Source organism: Geotrypetes seraphini, chromosome 4 (assembly GCF_902459505.1).
Source record: "Geotrypetes seraphini chromosome 4, aGeoSer1.1, whole genome shotgun sequence".
In the NCBI taxonomy this organism is placed as follows: Eukaryota; Metazoa; Chordata; class Amphibia; order Gymnophiona; family Dermophiidae; genus Geotrypetes; species Geotrypetes seraphini.
This window is the reverse complement of record NC_047087.1, coordinates 1,930,157-1,952,045: the sequence shown is the minus strand read 5'-3', so window position 1 is coordinate 1,952,045 and position 21,889 is coordinate 1,930,157. Positions and strand designations below refer to the sequence as shown.

General features: G+C 45.5%; 1 protein-coding gene across 2 annotated transcripts in view; it reads left to right on the top strand.

The window, feature by feature from the left end:
* ZNF821 (zinc finger protein 821) overlaps positions 1-21,889 on the top strand; it is a 232,290-nt gene that overhangs the window by 20,069 nt on the left and 190,332 nt on the right. For both annotated transcript variants that reach the window (XM_033943375.1, XM_033943374.1), the window contains exons 2-3: positions 9,824-9,959; positions 11,695-11,813. The gene's annotated coding sequence lies outside the window, so the exon portion shown is untranslated. The remainder of the gene's footprint in view (positions 1-9,823; positions 9,960-11,694; positions 11,814-21,889) is intronic.

Below are 21,889 nucleotides of genomic sequence, written 5' to 3'. Positions count from 1 at the left end.
AATAAACTTGAACTAGAATATGCTACCTGTTTGTCCTGGGATACAGCACAGTTACTTACTGTAACAGTTGTTATCCAGGGACAGCAGGCAGATATTCTCACAACCCACCCTCCTCCCTTGGTTGGCTTCTTAGCTAGGTATCTGAACTGAGGTCCCTCACAGGAGACGCGCACCCTAACTCAGGCGGGAAGGCACTCAAGCATGCGCAGTGCAGCACTCGGAAGCTCTTATAAAGATCTTCAAGCAAGTCTGCTTTTGAGGCTGTCCGCTGTGGGGCTCCGTCGGTGACATCACCCACTGTTGAGAATATCTGTCTGCTGTCCCTGGATAACAACTGTTACGGTAAGTAACTGTGCTTTTTGTTCAATCGCCCCTAGCTTCTGACCAAATTGAGATAGATCCAAAAAATTTTATGGAGTTTCATTTGAGACCCTAGACAACACCCCTGTAAAATTTGGTCCACTTTACATAGAATGACCCAAATCTCTCCCTCACCTTCCTTCAGCCGAGGTCAGCAATGGATGGTATGGAAAGTATCCTCTTTGGGCTATAAGCTATCCCAGTGAGCCCTGACGTTCTAGCAGGGAAGATTGTAGAATCCCAGTCTAGCTACAGCACAAGGTCTTTCCATCTGATAACAGCCACAGCACCACTCAGCTGCCAGTTCTTCATGGAACAGGTCACAGTCCAGAGAAAAAGTTCTTAGTGTCCAGACACAGAACAGTCTCAGCCCAACAGTCGATGGGAGGCACGATCCTAGAAGATTCTTCTCTTGTTTGTTTTGTTACTCCTATCATACACAGGAGAACTCCCCAAGTTCAGATCTGAACTTCTCCAAGTCCAAACTTGTCTTAAGTTCAGTTTGCATGGGATCTCTCTCTCTCATTGTGCACGGGTGACACAGAGGGACCAACCAGAACCTGTCTAGCAGGGATATTGTTGGATACAGAAGAATAGTAAATAGGCTTCTTGTAGATGGCACTGGTCGGACAGCATGAGGTGATAAGAGAACAAGACTCAGTTCACATCATTGACTGCAAAGCACCCTCTCCTACACATCTTCCCATAGCAAGAGGGGGTCCAGTGCTAGTAGATGACCTTGGCTGTGAACACACACATCTTAACTTAGCTGCATTCATGCAGTCTCTCTTGTTATAAACCGTCTTGAACTGAAAGGTATGACGGGATATAAATAAAGCTATTATTATTATCTTGTAAACAAGTCCATAATGCTCCAGGAGAGTAAAGATGGTTATCCCAGGACAAGCAGGCAGGCTATTCTCACATATGGGTGACGTCATCAGCGGAGTCCGGATGGGGAAGCTCGCAAGCAGTCTTGCTTGAAGAAACTCGAAATTTCGAGTCGACCGCACTGCGCATGCGCGAGTGCCTTCCTGCCCAGCATAGCGCGCGTCTCCTCAGTTCTGAGTTTTCCGCAGAGCTGAGAAGTCCGTCTTTGACTCTCTGTGTTTAACTTCATTTGTGCCTTCTCTGAACCGCGGTTTGTATTTTTTTCTTCACAAATCGCTGTTCTTACTTTTATTTCTAGTTTAAAAAAAAATAAATTTTCAATCTTCTGTCCGACTGCCGTGGCAAGCCACTCGGCTGCAGCCCAAGGGCTTCGATTTTGCGGCGGCCATTTTTCCTTCTATGTCCTAGGATGTAACGGGCTTCAAGAAGTGTAGCCATTGCCAGCGTGCGATTTCCCTTAAGGACAAACATACCATCGGTGTCTCAAGTGCCTTGGGCCAGATCATCAACCGAAGTCGTGTGAACGCTGTGCTACTCTTCAACCTCGAGCCTTTAAACGTCGTCATCTTTTGGTGGAGAAGCATTTCGGGATGGATTCTTCCTCTGATCCCTCGACTTCGAAGGCAACCTCGACCTCGCCTTCGACCTCCTGCTTCTACTGCTTCTACCTCGAGCCTCATCAGACCTTCGTTGTTTGCAGCGGCTCTCTCTTCGACGATATCTACTGTATCTTCCCCTGTTACCTCAGGTCAGATAGCACAGCAGAAAGTTCCAGTGGTGGTGCTCAAAGTGCCTAAGACTTCCAAGTCAAAGCACATTTACACTGCCTCAGTGGAACCTCCAGCCAAAGCAGTTGGTCCGGTTTCAGACGCGGATCCATCCTTGCCGGCTTCTTTCCAGACCATACTGGAGAAGCAATTCATTCAGTTCCTTACTAATATGGGACCGAAGCTTCTTCCTCTCACCAGCCTGGGCATTCTGCAGATTCCCGCGAGGTTGAGTCACTTCCTTTGTCTCAGTCTGAGCTTGCACACTCTTTGCAGGGAGCAGAGTCTCTGCGAGTGTCTGGTCTGGCATCTAAGCACGTGAAACAAGGAGCAAATTCTTTGCAAGTGCCTTGGCAGAAATCCTCACACTCTATACAAGAAGCAGAGTCTTTGGGAATGCATCGAGGTTCCTCCATCAAGCCTCTGGAGCTTCGATCTACAGCCTCCAGTCCTATCCATTCTTTGGTAACATTGGCTGCTTCTATCTCCGAGGCGAAGTCTCCTCGATCTTCAAGATCTGCTTCCAAGCACCGTTCTCACCGACGATTGAGGCCTTAATCGAGGCATACTTCCAGGCATAGTTCTTCTTCTAAAGAACGTCCCTCTTCCACTAAGCCTCGATCTACTCCTACTTCGACTAGACTGCCGACTTCTCGATCGAGGTCTCCACTTCCAAACCTCGAGGATGCAGCGGTTTTGATTGCTTCGTCTAAGTCTCCATATTCTTTTGATGCCTTTTTTCCTGCTGAAGCTTCATCTTTGACCCAGGTTGCTTCGACGTCCTTGAGTCCTGCTCGAGGCAAAGCATTGGCAGATAAGCTCTTTCTCATCATTTCTTCGTCAGATGACTGTTGACTTGGATCTTCAATTAGATGCTGGTTCCAAATACTCTAAGGAGTACCTCGAAGTCATGCATCTACCTCAACCTCCAGCAGAGTCACTTAAGCTTCCTCTTCATAAGCTTTTGTCTCAGACTTTTGCCAGATGCCTGGAGACTCCTTATACCATTCCAGCTGTTCCAGGCAAATTGGACTCTAGGTATAAAACTGTACTTCCCTGCTTGTGGAGTCATCCTTAAAGAGGTCCCATCCTTCCAAGGTTTATGCCACCGTCCCTCTTGGAAGGGAAGGGAAAACTATGGACAGATTCGGACGTCGCATCTATCAAAATTCTATGATGTCCTCTAGAGTCCTCAATTATAACTTTAATTTTATTACTTATTTTAAATTCCTCATAACTCTTTTACCTAAATTTCTGAGTTATTTGGATACTCAAAAACACTTTGAATTTCAAGAAGTCATTGCTTCCTTATCACAACTCAGATTACATCTACTTCAGTCATTTTATGATGCCTTCGAGTTGTCTGCCCAGGCAGCTGCTTGCTCTGTAGCCATGCGTCGCCTTGCCTGGCTTCGTACCATTGATATGGACCCTAATCTTCAGGACTGCTTGGCCAATATTCCTTGTGCAGGCAATGACCTCTTAATGAATCTATTGAGGCAGCCACCAAGAAATTGTCTGACCTAAGCCAAAGCCAGCTCCTGCCAAAACTACACGTCCTCCTATCTATCAGAGGCGTTTTGCTCCAAGGGCGGCTCCTTACAATCGCCCTCATCCTAAGAAACAGCAGCCTCGGAAGCAACAAAAATCTCAACCTTCTACTGCACCTAAGGCTTCACAGCCTTTTTGACTGTCTCAAACAGAGCATAACCTCCATCATTCTGTCTCTGACTTCTCTTCCCCCTATAGGAGGTCGTCTCCATCATTTTTATCACCGATGGATGACAATTACATCCGACCTCTGAGTACTGACCATCATCAGAGAAGGATACTCTCTTCATTTCACTCAGGTTCCATCAGAGCTTCCTCCAAGAGAGTATCCTTCCAATCCATCCCAGACCGCCCTTCTTCTTCTGGAAGCTCAAGCTCTGCTTTGTCTCCATGCCATTGAACCAGTTCCTCTGGAACAGCAGAACAGGGGGTTTTACTCCCGTTACTTCCTTGTTCTGAAGAAGGTGGGCGATCTGCGGCCCATTCTGGATCTCAGGGCTCTCAACAAATTTTTGGTTAAAGAAAAATTTTGAATGTTGTCCCTGGCATCCCTTTATCCCCTTCTCGAGCAGAACGACTAGTTATGCTCTCTGGATCTACACTCATATTCCCATTCATCTGGCCTCCGGTCAATATTTCAGATTTCGGGTGGAGAATCTGTATTATCAATAGAGAGTGCTGCCCTTCGGCCTGGCTTCATCTCCCAAAGTGTTCACCAAGTGCCTGGTAGTGGTAGCAGCAGCTCTGAGGAACCATGGTCTTCAGGTATTTCCCTACCTCGACGACTGGCTCATCAAAGATTCAACATCTCAAGGGGTTATTGTAGCGACCCAACGGACTACCTGATAACTACAAAGTTTGGGATTCAAAATCAACTTTCCCAAATCCCAACTTCAGCCCTCACAGAATCTACAATTCATTGGAGCTGTTCTGGATACTATCCAACTCAGAGCATTCCTTCCACAACAACGTCTGGAAGGTCTTCTTCAACTCTGTCTTCCCGCTCTTCCATCTCAGTGATTCACATGATGGTACTTCTGGGTCACATGGCCTCCACAGTACACGTGACTCCTTTTGCCAGACTTCACCTCAGAATTCCTCAGTGGACCCTGGCATCCCAATGGCAGGTTTGCGACCCACTTTCTCAATACATAAGTCACTCCTTCATTGAAGCAGTCTCTCTGTTGGTGGATGCTCTCTTCCAGTCTCTCCAGAGGCTTGCTTTTTTAAATGCCCTCCCATCAGAAAGTCCTCATGACAGATTCTTCAACCTACTCTTGGGGTGCTCATTTGATGGTCTCCGTACACAAGGCCACTGGACCAGTACAGATCGTCAATTTCACATCAATCTGTTGGAACTCAGAGCGATTTTCAAGGCTCTCAACGCTTTTCAACATCTTCTTCACGACCAGGTAGTCCTCATCCGAATGGACAACCAAGTCACCATGTATTACGTCAACAAACAGGGAGGGACGGGATCTGTCTCCCTTTGTCAAGAAGCTCTGAAGATTTGGGACTGGGCAATCCGCCACAACACCTTCCTCAAAGCTGTCTACATCCAAGGGATGAAGAATTGCTTGGCGGACAACTTGAGTCGTCTTCTGCAACCTCACAAATAGACACTCCATTCCTCGCCTCTTCATCACATTTTTTCACAGTGGGGAACGCCTCAGGTAGACCTCTTTGCAGCTCCCCACAACTACAAACTGCCTCAGTTCTGCTCCAGGATATACTCTCCTCATCGCCTCGAGGCAGATGCTTTTCTTCTGGAATGGACGAATCTCTTCCTCTATGCATTCCCTCCATTCCCTCTCATTCTCAAGACTCTGGTCAAGTTAAAGAACGATCATGCCACCATGATTCTGATTGCTCCTCGGTGGTCGAGACAACCTTGGTACTCCCTTCTACTTCAACTCAGCAGCAGGGAGCCATACCTTCTACCAGTTTTTCCATCTCTGGTTACAGAGTCTCATTCTCAAGACTCTGGTCAAGTTAAAGAACGATCATGCCACCATGATTCTGATTGCTCCTCGGTGGTCGAGACAACCTTGGTACTCCCTTCTACTTCAACTCAGCAGCAGGGAGCCATACCTTCTACCAGTTTTTCCATCTCTGGTTACAGAGTCAGGGATCTCTGCTTCATCCCAACCTGCAGTCTCTACACCTGACAGCTTGGTACCTCTCAACATGACTCCTCTTCAGTTTTCTCAATCTGTACGAGACGTTTTAGAGGCTTCTAGGAAACCTACCACTAGACAATGCTATCATCAAAAATGGACTAGATTTAATACATGGTGTTTTTCTCATGATAAGGAGCCTCAACATTCCTCCATATCTTCTGGTTTTGATTACCTTTTGCACTTATCCATATCTGGCCTCAAATCTACATCGATCCGAGTCCATCTCAGTGCAATTGCGGCTTTCCATCAGCCTATTGAGGGGAAACCCATTTCTGCTCATCCAGTGGTTTCCCGGTTCATAAAGGCCTTTTCAATGTCTAACCTCCTCTCAAACTGCCTCATGTGGTTTGGGATCTCAATGTTGTCCTTGCTCAACTAATGAAGCCTCCATTGGAACCAATTGACAAGGCTCATCTGAAGTATCTCACTTGGAAAGTGGTGTTTTTCATTGCCCTCACTTTTGCTCGATGAGTCAGTGAGCTGCAAGCTTTAGTTGCTGATCCACCTTTCACGGTATTTCATCCTGACAAAGTGGTCCTTCGCACTCATCCTAAATTCCTCCTAAAGTGGTATCGGAATTTCATCTCAACCAATCCATTGTTTTTCCAGTGTTCTTTCCAAAGCCTCATTCTCATCCTGGAGAAATAGCTCTTCATACTCTGAACTATAAACGTGCTTTGGCCTTCTATTTGGAACGCACCAAACCACACAGAACTGCTCAACTTTTTATATCCTTTGATCCAAATAGTTTGGGACATCCTATCTCTAAGCGTACCATCTCCAACTGGATGGCTTCTTGTATCTCCTTCTGCTATGCCCAGGCTGGATTACCCCTACACAGTAGAGTCACAGCCCACAAAGTTAGAGCAATGGCAGCTTCAGTAGCTTTTCTCAGATCTATACCTATTGAGGAAATTTGCAAGGCTGCTACTTGGTCCTCGGTTCATACTTTCACTTCTCACTATTGTCTGGATACTTTCTCCAGATGGGATGGACAGTTTAGCCAAACAGTATTACAAAATTTATTCTCCTAAATTGCCAACATTCCCACGATCCCATTTTAGTTAGCTTGGCGGTCACCCATATGTGAGAATAGCCTGCCTGCTTGTCCTGGGATAAAGCACAGTTACTTACTGTAACAGGTGTTATCCAGGGACAGCAGGCAGCTATTCTCACATCACACCCACCTCCCCTGGTTGGCTTCTTTGCTAGCTATTTGAACTGAGGAGACGCGCCCTACGCTGGGCGGGAAGGCACTCGCGTATGCGCGGTGCGGTCGACTCGACACTTCAAGTTTCTTCAAGCAAGACTGCTTGCGAGCTTCCGCATCCGGGCTCAGCTGATGACATCACCCATATGTGAGAATAGCTGCCTGCTGTCCCTGGATAACACCCTGGATAACTGTGCTTTCTTGGCCTAATACAGGCCTCAAGCCTCTAAAAGGTAAAACAGGGATAACCCCTACTAGCCAAATTTCCCTCCTGTGTGTTTGTGAACTGTGTTTTGTGTGAAGTGCCCAACCTCATGGTTTATCAGCCAAACTTCCTTCCTGTCTTTTAAGAACATAAGAAGTTGCCTCCACTGGGTCAGACCAGAGGTCCATCGTGCCCAGCGGTCCGCTCCCGCAGCGGCCCATCAGGCCCATGACCTGTGAAATGGTTCCTGACTATTTCTATAACCTACCTCTACTTCTATCTGTACCCCTCAATCCCCTTATCCTTTAGGAACCTATCCAGGCCCACCTTGAACCCCTGTCTTAGGTTGAGTGTTGAAATCTTTCTCAATGTGTTCTAAGCATCATTCTGATGCTCCAGCAACCTTTCAAATCTAACTATGTTACTATGTTACTCTGATGCTCCAGCAGTCTTGTACATTCCTAGACTCATTCTGGTGTTCCTATAGCCTTCCTCAATGTATTCTAAACCTCATGCTGGTGCTCCAACTTTCTCAGTGCTGCTCCAAATTTCTTTTCAAACCCCAAAAAGACCTCCCTCCAATGAATTTTCCTAAACTTGACACCTGCTAAATAGTTTTCTGGTACCCTAAAATGTAACCTCTCCCCATTTCATCAAAATACTTAGAGCCATTTTCAAGATAAAATTTCCAACAAAAAAACAATTATTGCTCTCTTTATAGTAAAGGATAGGAAAATGATTTATCATTGTAAATATGGTTAAAGTCAGCAGAATCACCAAATGAACATAGGGTTTAAGATTTAAAAAGAGGTTTTTAGGAGATATATGAATATAGTTGGAAGGAGGGGGCATATGCACCAACTGAAGAAGGCCATGCCAGACCCTTCCAACTACAGACCCATCGCCTCAATTCCATTATATGCTAAACTAATAGAAGGTTTGGTAGCACAATACCTCACAAATTACCTTGAAGACCACAACATACTTCACCCCAAACAATCAGGGTTTAGATCCAACCACTGTACAGAGACACTACTAGTTTCTCTACTAGATATAGCCCGACAGCATTTTAGCAAAGGAAGAAGGATGCTGATTATCCAACTCGACCTCTCTGCCGCATTTGACCTGGTAGATCACACCATACTTCTTCAGATCCTAGAAGCCATAGGGATCTCAGGAGGGGTATACAATTGGTTCCAAGGATTCCTCAAAACAAGAACATACAGAGTAAAAACAAAAGATCTTATATCAGATTCCTGGTCTAACCCCTGTGGAGTACCTCAAGGGTCACCTCTGTCGCCCATGCTCTTCAACCTATTCATCTCCTCCCTTGGTACTGTTCTAGACAACCTAGAAGTAACTTCATTCAGCTACGCAGATGACATAACCATACTCCTCCCCTTCGACTCACAAGACTCCACTCCAATAGACAACCTGAAAAACACTAGAAGCGGTGGAAAATTGGATGCTAGACCACAAACTGAAGCTCAACCCGGACAAAACAAAATTTCTATTGCTTGAAAAGGACAAAACCCCATCTATAACTGAGTTAGAAATAAAAGCCACCAAATACCCCATACAGCCCATTCTTAAACTCCTCGGAGTTACACTAGACAGATGCGGCACCTTGCAGGTCCAAATCAATAAAACAACACAAAAAGCATTCTTTACCATGCGCAACCTATGAAAAATAAGAAAGTTTTTCGACAAAGATAAATACAGACTCATAGTCCAAGCCCTAGTCCTGAGTCTAGTGGACTACTGCAATATCCTCTACCTACCATGCCCCACATATTTAATAAAACAACTACAGACTGTACAGAACACAAGTTTATTAAAATTTTTGATTAATCGCTTAATCTTGCTTCAAAGCGATGTACATACATAAAAGAAAATATTTAAATTACAACCTTCAGACTGATCTACTCACTTGGAAAATTTGATCACATCACCAATGCCTTCCTAGATTCACACTGGCTACCTATACAAGCCCGCATTCAATTCAAACTATACAAAGCAGTAAACGGAACTGCACCCATCCACCTAAATAACCGCCTAAATCAGAACCTCTCATCCAGGCAAAGGAGAACCCAATCTCCATTCACCTTCCCCCCTTTCAAGGGAACTCAGCGCAAAAAGATGTACGACCACCTACTAGCAACACAGGTAGCAAAATTGGACCCCTACATCTCCAACCTGCTCATAGCAACAACTGAGTACAAAACGTTCCGAAAAGAAATCAAAACCCTGCTATTCAAAAAATTTATCCAGCTAGCTTAACCCCCTTCTCCTCCCCTCTTGCAATCTCCCCCCTCCCACCCTCTACCTGTATTATCCCCCAAAGACTCAACAATGAGACAGTTTCTACTCTTTAACATCCTCGTATTCTTCCAGCATCATCCGACACTTTTCCTATTTTCTCTACCTATCTGGTACCCTCTTCTCAAAACTTTATTATGAACCAGCTCCTTAATTGTACAATGTAACCAGCTCCTTAATTGTAACTTTTTCCTGGAAATGTCCAGTTATCTTCTGATGTAATCCGCTTAGAACTGCAAGGTACAGGCGGAATAGAAGTCAGTAATGTAATGTAAGGTAATGTAATATAGCAAGGTGAAAAAGCACAAGGCAAGGCTAATTGTCCTTTATCTCAACGTAGAAAACAATTGTGACCAGGAGGTGGCCACAGAAAGGAAGTGTTAATGCCCCTGTATGAACTGAACCTGCACCTGTTGGCGAGGCATAAATTGGAGTATTATGTTCAGTATCCCAGGACATAAAAAGACTTGAAGCAGGTCAGAGACAAGTTACAAAACTGGTATGGAGTCTGTGCCAAAAAATGTATGAAAAGAGCTTGAGGACCTGAATATGTATACCCTAGTGGAAAGGAAGGATAGAGGTGCTATGATACAGACATATAAATATTAAAAAAATATAAACATGCAAACAAATCTTTTCCAGAGAAGGGGAAGTATGAGAGGATATTACAAAAGAAAGAATTATGAGTTAGGTTGAAAGGAAACAACAGTGGCCTCATTGTTACCTGGTTGTATGGAGTCAGATCTTCAGATAGAGGCGGGTGCTTTGTTTTCCTGCCTAGGCAAGTTGATAAATGATTAGTTAGAAACGTCAGGCTTTCACTGACACTAGAGTCTATAACAGTTGGTTTCATTCTGGTTTGGTTCTAGCAGCCTGTCACCAGTTGTAGCAGTTAGGAAATGGAGCAAAGACAGACTGGATGAGTCTATGAGATAGTGTAGGTTGCATAGTGCTTAAAATTATCAAGAAATTATTAAAAGAGGGACCAGGTGAATAAAAGAGAATTAGAGGCAGACAATATTTCTCACCAATTGTATAAGATAGTTAAGCAATTTACTGATATTAAAGATAAAGGCTCACTCTATATAGGGTTGCCGGATTTTACATTCGTAAAATCCGGACCCCTAGACCTGCCCACAGGCCCGCCCATCCCTGCCACACCCCAGTCCTGCCTCTAATCCCATCCTAGCCCCACCCCCGCTGCTTGCTCTTGCCTGACACAGTTTCAGGGGAAGCTTTTCAAAACTCAGACAAAGTGCCGGGTTTTGAAAAGCTGTCCAGACCTCAATAGGAGGACATGTCTGGGGAAATCCGGACGTCTGGTAGCTCTACCCCTGTAAGAGGAAGATTCTCAAAACTCGCCAGTAAATCTGGCAAATTGATGGAGTGGCCATAGTGAGAGCGATTTTTATTTTATGGGTGATTGTCAGCATAATAGCATGCAAATTGCATGCATGCTATTTGTGTGAAGAACCGGTAAAAAGCGGGAGGAATTGTGCCTGGCACTTGCTCAGAAGAGCAATCACTAAGCATAGCTCTTCCCTTCTGTCAAAGCTGCTCTCCCTGCCCTAGTCAACTGAGCCACAGACCAACCAAATCCTGTCAGCTCAGCTGATTGACCGGTAGGGAGAGCAGCAGAGGGAAATGTTCCCCCCTCCTGCCAACCCCCCCCCCCATTTGTGACCGCCTGGCAGGAGGGATGGCCATTCCCTGCCGCTGCCACCGGGAACCCCCTGACAACTTTCCAACACCCCCGGCAGGAGGGATGCCTACTCCTTCCAGCTGCTGCCATTGCCCACCCCCCAACAAACTCCCGACACCCCCAGCAGGAGGGTCCTTAGGCACCTGGGTCAGTCAGAGACTTAGGCCCCTCCTTGGTGCATCCCAGGATGCACCAGAAAGGGGAAGGCCTGACATTTTGAATAGGTGGACATGCTGGCCAGCGGGAGTAGGCATCCCTCCTGTCAATCTTCAATTCGGGGGTCTTTTTCATTTTTATTTGTGTGTGTGGGGAGGGGGTCTGAGCTGTAAACCTTAGTGCCTGAGCCAGCTTAGACCCTGCTGGAAAATTTTGCCCACAGATGTGGTACAACAAGGTTAAGGAATTATCCAGCGATATAGAGAATCACACAGAGTGTTTTTATTATTAATGAGCACATTTTACTACCATTTTAATATTAATTACCTCGTTGTATTACATTTGCATGGCAGAGTCGGATATTGCTAGGAAGCCGGAAAAGACCACGGTGAGATGATCTGATAATTGGCCAGTAAATTACTGCCCTGCTAAACCGGCTGGAGCTGGTTTAGCAACCACAGTTAAAGGCATGGTAAGTTTTGAAGCTCTTCTAACTTCATTAACTAGTGAAGGATTTGCAATTTTTTTTTTTCAAATGGAGGTTGAAGGGTCTTTTCTATCTGAAAAGGCATCGCATCATGATGAAGTTGCGTTGTGGGAGATTCACGATTGGAAGATTCAAAGATAGTTAAGTGGATTGATTTTAAATTTGTTACTAAGATGGATATTCTTCAGTATGTGAAATCTATTAAATTTTCAGTGATGTTGTTAGATCATTTTCTGTAGTCCATTATGAATGAGATACTTTCTTCTATGATGATGCAGATAATGAAACTTTCCAATGCAATAGGTGAGACATTCTAGATAAATGAGTTATTTCCCTATAGCCGCGTGCTGCTGCAGAAGGAATCCGCTCCAGATTTTTTTTTTAACTGGAAAAAAATATTTTATTGTGCAGAAAAGAACACAGCAAAAATGTATAATGCAAAAAGGTGGAGAAATACAATAAATGTGCAGCCATACAAGCACAAAGAAACCCAGCTCCCCAAATCCCACAAACATCCCACCACAAGCGCAGCACCCATCCCTACCAACAAAGCTTCTAACCAACAACCAAACCCTCCCGCCACCCTACCCCACTCCCCTTCCCAGACAGGCTCCCAGCAAACAAAACCCCAACTAACAATGGCAGTAAAACTGGAAGAGAGCTCCCACCTCTCTCAAAACCTAGGCCAGCGCCAAATACTACGCTTAAGGGCAGTGAGTTTGTACAGAACATGCCAATGATGCAATTTGTCAACAACCAGCCTCCAGTTAGGCTCATCAGGCCGCTTCCAGCTAGCACCAGTCTGGCAGCTGTGAAAAATAATTTGCAAAAACTTACTTCCCCCTCAGGCATAGAAGGGTCAAAGAAGACTTCTCAGGAAACTACAAAGCCATGGCATAGAGGGAGACATACAAAGATGGATAGGCAAATGGCTGGAAAATAGGAAGCAGAGAGTGGGCATAAATGGGAAGTTCTCCGACTGGGAGAAAGTGACTAGTGGTGTAACCCAGGGCTCGGTACTTGGGCCGATCCTTTTTAATATTTATATCAATGACCTGGAAAACGGAACATCCAGTGAGATCATCAAGTTTGCAGACGACACAAAACTCTGCCGGGCAATCAGATCGCAGGAGGACAGTGAGGAACTCCAGAGCGATTTGTGTCGGTTAGAAAACTGGGCGGAGAAATGGCAGATGAAGTTCAATGTGGAGAAATGCAAGGTAATGCATTTAGGCAGTAAAAATAAGGAATACGAGTACAGAATGTCAGGTGCAACTCTGGGAAAAAGTGAACAAGAAAGGGATCTGGGTGTACTGATAGATAGGACCCTGAAGCCGTCGGCACAATGCGCGGCAGCAGCAAATAAGGCAAATAGAATGTTGGGCATGATAAAGAAAGGAATCTCGAGTAGATCGGAGAAAGTTATAATGCCGCTTTATAGGGCAATGGTCAGACCCCACTTGGAATACTGCGTCCAACATTGGTCTCCCTACCTAAAGAAGGATATAAAACTGCTGGAGAGGGTGCAGAGACGAGCAACTAAACTAGTGAAGGGTATGGAGAAACTGGAATATGAGGATCGACTTAAAACACTGGGATTGTTCTCCCTTGAGAAAAGGAGACTGCGTGGGGATATGATCGAGACCTTCAAAATACTGAAAGGAATCGACAAAATAGAGCAGAGAAGATTATTTACATTGTCCAATTTGACACGGACAAGAGGACATGAAATGAAGCTAAGGGGGGGGCAAGTTCAGGACTAATATCAGGAAGTTCTGCTTCACACAGAGAGTGGTTGACATCTGGAATACTCTCCCAGGGGAGATTATTGCAGAATCGACAGTCCTAGGCTTCAAGGGCAAACTAGATGCATATCTCCTTGAGAGAGGCATATAGAGATATGGTTGGCTATAGGGTAAGCCAGGTGTATACCTGGCAGGGCCTCCGCGTGTGCAGATCACCGGACTTGATGGACCGAAGGTCTGATCCGGAGATGGCGCTTCTTATGTTCTTAAGCAAAGAAGTACCATCTCCCACCCCACCTGTGGCTTGACTTCCCAAGATAGTATGCAACAAGCTAATACAGGCAGACCAAAACTCTTGAACCCGGGGGCAGTCCTACCACATACACAAAAAGGGACCAATCATATCACAACCCCTCCAACACTCCCCCTCCCCCCTTCCCATTTTCGCAAACAGCAATGGGGTATAATACCAACGCAATAACACCTTATACCCATTTTCAACAAGGGGAGTAGCAATACCCATAGATCCCACCTGAGACCAAATCCCCTCCCACTCAGAAGGAGAAAGCTTCCGCCCCAAATCGCGATCCCAGGTAGTCACATAGGAGAGAGGAGACACATGCCCAGCAATCAAACACCGATACAAGGAGGATATAGCACCCTTATCCCAGGACAAAGCAGGCAGCATATTCTCACACATGGGTGACATCACTGACAGAGCCCCGGTACAGACACTTGAAAAGTGAATCACAATTTTAAGAGTTTAGAAAGTTTGCGATTAGCCTGCACCATGCATGCGTGAGTGCCTTCCCACCCGATGTAGGCGCATGGTCCCTCGGTTTCTTAATTTCCGTGGAGCTAAGAAGATGGGTTTCAACGGTTGAAAACTTTTTTGCCTTCCTACTCTCGCATTAGTGACTGTTTTAGTCATTTTCTTGTTTGTTCTTTTCGTTTATTTACCTTCGGTTAAAAAAAAAAAATCTCTTTCTCCCTCGCTGGTTTTGGCCCAGCGGGGCCTTTTTTCCACCTTGGCCACTGTTTTCAATTTGGCTGAGGCAGTGTTCCTGTCGATGTCACGCCTGCTAATGGGATTTAAGAAGTGCGGTCTCTTTGCTCAGCCCATCTCTTTGACTGACCCACATCGCTGGTGTCTTCAGTGTTTAGGCCAGAGCACCATCCCGAGACCTGCAGAAAATGACTTAGAAAAACCGCCTTCTTCAACAATAAAGATCGTTCCTCAGGCAGATGGCAGATGACATGGACATTACTCTCGATGCTGGGTCTCGATATTCCAAGGAGTACCTCGATACCATGCACTTGCCTCGTCCTCCGGCAGAGTCCTTGCGGCTTCCCCTGCACAAGCTCCTCGACCAGACCTTCATGCGATGCTTCAAGTCTCCTTACTCTATCCCTGCGGTCCCTGGCAAATTGGATGTGCGGTACCGCACGGTGCATCATAAAGGCTTCGAGGGTCCTCAGCTTTCTCACCAGTCCCTCCTGGTCGAATCCTCGCTCCAGCGGTCTCATCCTGGCCAGGTCTATGCTTCAGTGCCTCCGGGCCGCGAGGGCAGAACCATGGATAAGTTTGGTCGACGCATCTATCAGAATTCGATGATGGCGTCTCGAGTCCTGAATTACAATTTCCACTTTGCAGCCTACTTGGAATTTTTTCTACCTGTGCTTCGGAAGTTCACACCATACATCGAGTCCCAGGCTAGGTTTGAGTTTGAGGAAGTGGTTGTTTCGCTGTCCCAACTTCGGCTTCAGTTGATGCAATCTGCCTATGATGCGTTCGAGCTCTCAGCCCGAGCGGTGGCCTGCTCGGTGGCGATGCGCCGGTTGGCCTGGTTGCGGACCATTGATATGGACCCGAATCTTCAGGACCGCCTGGCGAACGTCCCGTGTGCTGGGGCGGATCTTTTTGACGAATCCATCGAGACTGTCACAAAGAAGTTGTCTGACCACGAAAAGTCCTTCCAATCTATCCTTCGGCCGAAGCCTAAGCCTCAGCAGTCTCGACCTTCTCGTCCGCCGTTGATTTATCAGAGGCGTTATCAGCCGAGGCAAACTCCACCTGCGAGGCAACCGGCGAAGCGTCAGCCTCCCCAGAAGGGTCAGCCTAAGTCTCAGTCGCCTGCTGTCCCTAAGACCACTCAGCCTTTTTGACTGTCTCGTCGAGGGCATAACCAACCTCGTTCTGCCTCCCCCTGTTTTTCCCATCGGAGGGCGCCTCCATCATTTTTATCATCGCTGGGAGGCCATAACAACCGACCTCTGGGTCCTTACTATCAAGGAAGGATACTCTCTTCATTTCCATCGGGTCCCTCCGGACCACCCTCCAAGAGAGTATCCTTCCAACTTGACTCAGACCGCCCTTCTTCAGGAAGCTCAGGCTTTGCTCTGGCTTCGTGCCGTGGAGCCGGTTCCGACGGACCAACTAAACCAGGGGTTTTACTCCCGGTACTTCCTTGTTCCGAAGAAGACGGGCGACCTGCGACCCATTTTGGACCTCAGGGTCCTCAACAAATTCCTAATCAAAGAGAGGTTTCGCATGCTGACACTTGCTTCTCTCTACCCCCTCCTCGAGCAGAACGACTGGTTATGCTCTCTGGATCTCAAGGAGGCCTACACTCATATTCCCATTCATCCGGCCTCTCGCAAGTTCCTCAGATTTCGGGTGGGACATCTCCATCTGCAGTATCGAGTGCTTCCATTCGGCCTGTCTTCGTCCCCCAGAGTCTTCACCAAATGTCTGGTGGTGGTGGCCGCGGCCCTCCGGAACCAAGGTCTTCAGGTATTCCCCTACCTCGACGACTGGCTGATCAAGGCTCCCTCGGCCTCGGGGGTCCTCTCAGCGACCCTGTCAACGATTCGGTTCCTGCAGAGTTTGGGATTCGAGATCAACTTTCCCAAGTCTCATCTACAGCCGACCCAGTCTCTTCCCTTCATCGGGGCTGTCCTGGATACCGTACGTCTCAGAGCATTCCTTCCTTCTCAGCGCATGTATGCTTTTCTTCATCTCTGCCAGTCTGTGTCTTTTCGCCAGATCATCTCAGCGAGACACATGATGGTCCACCTGGGCCACATGGCCTCTACAGTTCATGTGACGCCGTTTGCCAGACTCCACCTCAGAATTCCTCAGTGGACCCTGGTATCTCAGTGGACTCAGGTGTCGGATCCGTTGACTCGACACATCACAGTCACTCCTGCTCTTCGGCAGTCTCTGCTCTGGTGGATGACCTCTTCGAATCTATCCAGAGGTTTGCTGTTTCATTCTCCTCCCCACCAGAAGGTTCTCACAACCGATTCCTCGACCTATGCCTGGGGAGCGCATATGGATGGGCTTCGCACTCAGGGATTCTGGACCTGTGCGGACCGACTCCATCAAATCAATCTTCTGGAGCTCAGAGCCATCTTCAATGCTCTTCAAGCTTTTCAACATCTGCTTCACGACATGGTGGTCCTCATTCGCACCGACAATCAGGTCGCCATGTATTATGTCAACAAGCAAGGGGGCACGGGCTCGGCCTCCCTCTGCCAGGAAGCTCTCAGAGTCTGGGATTGGGCGGTTCGCCACAACACCTTCCTCAAAGCTGTCTACATTCAGGGGAGGGACAATGTCTTGGCGGACAAACTGAGTCGTCTTCTCCAGCCTCACGAATGGACACTCCACTCCAAGCCCCTTCATCAGATCTTTGCTCAGTGGGGAACGCCTCAGATAGACCTCTTTGCGGCTCCCCACAATTTCAAGCTGCCTCAGTTTTGCTCCAGGATCTACGCTCCTCATCGCCTCGAGGCAGATGCTTTTCTGCTGGATTGGGGGAATCGCTTTCTGTATGCGTTTCCGCCATTCCCTCTCATTCAAAAGACTCTAGTCAAACTGAAGTCCGAACATGCCACCCTGATTCTGATAGCTCCTCGGTGGCCCAGGCAACCTTGGTTCTCCCTTCTACTTCAACTCAGCAGCAGGGAACCGTACCTACTTCCAGTGTTTCCTTCACTGCTTACTCAGCATCAGGGGTCTCTGCTTCATCCCAACCTGCAGTCTCTCCACCTGACAGCTTGGTTCCTCTCAACGTAACTCCGCACCAGTTTTCCCAGGCGGTGAGGGATGTCTTGGAGGCTTCCAGGAAGCCTGCTACTCGTCAATGCTACTCCCAAAAATGGACTAGATTTTCTTCATGGTGTATTTCCAATTCTAAGGAGCCTCAGCGAGCCTCCCTATCCTCTGTTTTGGACTATCTTTTACATCTGTCTCAGTCTGGTCTCAAGTCGACATCTATACGAGTCCACCTGAGTGCTATTCAGTGTTCCCGCTAAGCTGCGCTGGCGTGCGCTGGCGCACAAAATATTACATCGCAGCGCACAAGTTTCTCGTCACAGCGCACGGCGTACGGCAGATGGCAGGGCGGCGAGAGGAGAATCGGGCGAGTTGGCTCATAACTTGCTGGCGCCCGATATTTTTAGCTCACAGCGAAAAAAGTTTGCTCACAACACCCGCCCGCTTAGAGGGAGCACTGGTGCTATTGCGGCTTTCCATCAGCCTCTACAAGGGAAACCTCTCTCTTCTCATCCTGTGGTTTCCAGATTTATGAAAGAACTTTTTCATGTCAATCCTCCTCTCAAACCGCCTCCAGTGGTTTGGGATCTAAATGTTGTCCTTTCTCAGCTTATGAAACCTCCTTTTGAGCCTCTGAGCAAGGCTCCACTAAAGTTTCTCACTTGGAAAGTGGTTTTTCTGGTGGCCCTCACATCTGCTCGCAGGGTCAGTGAGCTTCAGGCCTTGGTGGCGGACCCACCTTTCACAGTATTCCATCATGACAAGGTGGTCCTCCGCACTCACCCGAAATTCCTGCCTAAAGTGGTCTCTGAATTTCACCTCAACCAATCCATTGTGCTTCCAGTGTTCTTTCCAAAGCCTCATTCTCATCCTGGAGAATCAGCTCTTCACACTCTGGACTGTAAACGTGCTTTGGCTTTCTACTTGGATCGCACCAAACCACACAGAACTGCTCCTCAACTTTTCATCTCCTTTGATCCAAACAAGTTGGGACGACCTGTATCGAAGCGCACCATCTCCAACTGGATGGCGGCTTGTATCTCTTTCTGCTATGCCCAGGCTGGATTACCCCTTCCCTGTAAGGTCACAGCACATAGGGTCAGAGCAATGGCAGCCTCTGTAGCCTTCCTTAGATCGACACCGATTGAGGAGATTTGTAGGGCTGCCACTTGGTCCTCGGTTCATACGTTCACCTCTCATTATTGTCTGGATACTTTCTCCAGACAGGATGGGCAGTTTGGCCAAACTGTGTTACAAAATTTGTTCTCCTAAGTTGCCAACTCTCCCTCCATCCCATTGAGGTTAGCTTGGAGGTCACCCACTAGTGAGAATACCTGCCTGCTTGTCCTGGGATAAAGCAATGTTACTTACCGCAACAGTTGTTATCCAGGGACAGCAGGCAGCTATTCTCACGTCCCACCCACCTCCCCTGGGTTGGCTTCTCTGCTAGCTACCTGAACTGAGGAGACACGCCCGGACCATCGGGCAGGAAGGCACTGGCGCATGTGCGGTGCGGGCATCTCGAAACTTCTGAGTTTCTGCAAGCAAGACATGCTTGCAAGATGTCCGTATCGGGGCTCTGTCGGATGACATCACCCACTAGTGAGAATAGCTGCCTGCTGTCCCTGGATAACAACTGTTACGGTAAGTAACATTGCTTTCTCTCTGCACTCACATTTCTTTAAGAAATCTCTATTGGCTCCTGCTGGGTTTCACCTGAGGTATAACTTTCTCCTATCACCATGGGTTCAGGCATACAAGTTTACAAGTTTAATAAAAATTTGATTAATCGCTTTATCTGGATTCAAAGCGATATACATTTTGATAAAATTACATTATTAAAATTATTACTACAATAAATAAAACAAACTCAACTTAAGACAAATGCGACAAAATTGGAAACATAAGGAATTGGGGGGAGAATTTACATTGTATTAAAAGTCTGGAGAGACATATAGGGAAAGTACATAAGGGAGGGTAGGGTGATGGAAAAAAGAGAAAAAAATGATTACTGATTTTTGAAACTCAAGTTATAATTAATTTATAAATGCATCATTGAAAAGAAAGGTTTTCAATTTACTTTTGAATTTTTCTATATTAGTTTCTTCTCTTAAGTAACTAGGGAAAGAATTCCAAGTTTGGGGAGCAATAACGGAGAACATAAACTGACGGCGCGTATTTATTATTTTTAAAGATGGGATAGATAATAAGTGTTGTTCTGCAGATCTTAATGTTCTGTTGGTAGTGTAAGGTATTAATAATTTGTGAATGAAAGCTGGAGTTTTAAAAAAAAGAGATTTGAAAGTAAGCAGACCACGTTTGTATAATATTCTATGGGCAACTGGTAGCCAATGAGCTTCTTTGAGAAGGGGAGTTACATGGTCGAATTTTTTAGCTTTACAAATAAGTTTTATAGATGTGTTTTGTATCATTTGTAATCGTTTAATTTCTTTTTGTGCTGTTCCTATAAGCAACGCATTACAATAGTCAATTTTTGAAATGACAAGAGAATGAATAAGAATGTTAAGAGATTTAATACTAAGAAATTGTGACACAGAGCGGATTTGACGGAGCCTGAAAAATGAAGACTTGATAACACTACTTATGTGTTCATGAAAAGTAAGTTTTTGATCAAATATAACACCTAGTATTTTTATGTTGTATACCTCTTGTAATGGTTGACCCTTAATGGAAATAGGGAGCTGTAAATTGAAGTTCTCCTTCCAAGGGAAGAGTAATACGTTGGATTTCTTAATATTTAATGCAAGTTTATTTTCATTTAACCAATTATGAATTTTCTCTAATTTTATATTAATTGATGATGAGTCGGAAGGATTATTGGTATCAATGGGATGTAAGAGTTGAATGTCATCGGCATATGCAAATACGTTGAAGCCTATAGATTGGCATAAGGTCAACAAAGGAGCTAGAAATATATTAAATAGAAGTGGAGATAATATGGAGCCTTGAGGAACACCGAAAATTGTATTAAAAGTATCAGAGGTTGTGTTATTAAAAGAAACAGAAGAGGAACGATCAGAAAAGTAGGATTGGAACCAAGATAGGACTTGGTCTGAGATACCGATTGATTGAAGTCTGTTTAATAATAAATTATGATCGATTGTGTCAAAAGCTGCCGAAAGATCTAATGAGATTAGGAGAACTGATTGATGATGGTCTAAGTAATAATGGATAGTGGTAGTCATACCTATTAACGAGTGTTCTGTGGAATGATGTTGCCTAAAACCTGTTTGGTTGGGGTGAAGAATGTTAGTTTTTTCAATGAAGTCTGAAATCTGATTGAACACGACTTTCTCAGTTATTTTAGATAAAAAAGGGAGATTAGCGATAGGTCTGTAATTTGATGGATCTTCAGCATTGATTTTGGAATTTTTAATAATAGGGTGAATGAGTGAATGTTTCCAGACGACGGGAACGATACTTTGTTTTAAACTTTCACTTATTAGAGTATGAATTGCTGGGCCAAAAATAGTAAAGAAGCGTTTGAGTAAGAAAGGGGGAATTGAATCTAATTGGGAACCTTTGATGTTCATGGATTTTATGACAGATTCTATTTCCAGTAGATTTGGAATTTTGAAGTAGGAACATTTTGCAGAGAGTGAGCTAGCCTCAATTGATGCTTGGTCATGTTTAGTAGGTGAGTTAACGGTGAATGTGGATCTAATCTTGTTGATTTTGTCAGTGAAATATGATGCAAGATCTTGAGATGTGAGTGTAAGTAAACTATCTTGGTTTTTTCGTTTGTTGGAATGCGAGATTGAATTTAATATGCGATAAAGAGTGGAAGAATTTGGGGCTTTCTGAATTAAACCTGAATAATATTTTGTTTTGGAGAAATTAATTTTAGATTTGTAGAATTTGGAATGTTCTTTGTATGATTCAGTGTTGGAGAGGGATTTATCATTTCTCCATTTGCGCTCCAAAGATCTTAACTGTTTTTTGATAAGAGTAAGTTCTGATGTGTACCAGGGATTAATAGATTTCCTAGTAGAAATAATTTTGGTTTGTTGAGGGGCTATTATATCCAGAAGTCGACTGGTATTCACTGTCCAGTGAAGGAGAGAGTCGTCCATAGAGGTGGAAGGAAAGTCTAAGAAGTCTGGCGGGAGTGCTGCCGAAATAATATTGGAGGAGAGATTGTTATAATCTCTAAAATTGATTGTTTTTTTGTAGGCTTGAGGTTTTATGTATTTTACTGTATGTGATATTGATATTAAAAAATGATCTGACCAAGG